Source organism: Thermobia domestica, chromosome 10 (assembly GCF_964235325.1).
Source record: "Thermobia domestica chromosome 10, izTheDome1.hap1.1, whole genome shotgun sequence".
Lineage (NCBI taxonomy): Eukaryota > Metazoa > Arthropoda > Insecta > Zygentoma > Lepismatidae > Thermobia > Thermobia domestica.
Genome location: NC_137463.1, coordinates 78053376 through 78054636, shown reverse-complemented (window position 1 = coordinate 78054636; position 1261 = coordinate 78053376).

Below are 1261 nucleotides of genomic sequence, written 5' to 3'. Positions count from 1 at the left end.
CGTTTTTGAAATATTTCCCTGGAAAGATTATTCTTTGATGATGGGCCACCCTGTATATATATATATATATATATATATATATATATATATATATATATCAGGCCTATATTATGTATACAGGCGCGGATCCAGGATATGATCAAGGGAGGGGCTAAACCATACTTTGCCTCTTTATCCAGTGTAAAGCAGGATTGAAGCTCATTTTATTCAGTGTATACTTGAGCGTTAAGAGGGGGGATATAGCCCTTATAGCACGTCCCTTAGATCCGGGCCTATATATAAACAAGCAGTGTTACCAACGGAAAATAAAGTTGTATTTTCTCAAATTGCACTATGTAAGGTATTACCTATATCTAATTTAGATATTAAATAAAACCATAATACCACATACATTATTCAGTGTAATAAAGGACAATACAGTATCACTAACATCAACATTTTGGAGATCTCTAATAACTCAAATAGCTTACACGGTGCAATGCGCATCATTTGTATCTTAGCATCAAATACTATGATCATGGTACAATGTATTTTGAATGAATGAAGGAACAAAGTTACAAGAAATGAAAAATTTAACTTATTAAATGTAACTGATAACTTTTCAGTAACACTAGTTGTTCCCCTAAGCTTTAGGTCTGATGCACACAAAACCATGCTTAATTAAAAGTTCTAAATACACCCTAGTTACATTTCACTTGTTTTAGTTTGACCACCGACCACCTCAAACTCGATCCATACCATATAGCTATATGCAAGTATTCAAGGACTTACAGTTAGTAATACACATTGTATTGATTTTTGGTTTGGTTTGTTTTAGTTTAACGTCCCATGATTATGCTAGGGCGTCTAAAGGAGACGTGGAGCTAATGATTATAATGGAATCCGGTCGTTCAACTGTACCCCCACCGGAAATCGGGACCTCGCGAACCGAAGTCAAGCGTGCTAGCCGCTAGACCAAATGGAGGTCCTCACATTGTATTGATTTAAATCATTGAGTCAGTGTAGCCAGATTCGAAGATCAAAAAGTAGCGTGTCTGTGCTCCAAAAGTAGCGGATTTGAACTATTTGTAGGCCAAATATATACAGTAGAAATGAATTATTTGACAACTAATGACTGGTACTAATTGAACAATTTTTAACATGGGCTGGAAAATGTGCTGGACATATTGCAAGAAATTATGATCGATGAACAAAAACAATTCTAGACAGGATACCACAAGATAAAAACAGCCTAGGAAACGTTCTTATACAAGAAGGTTTG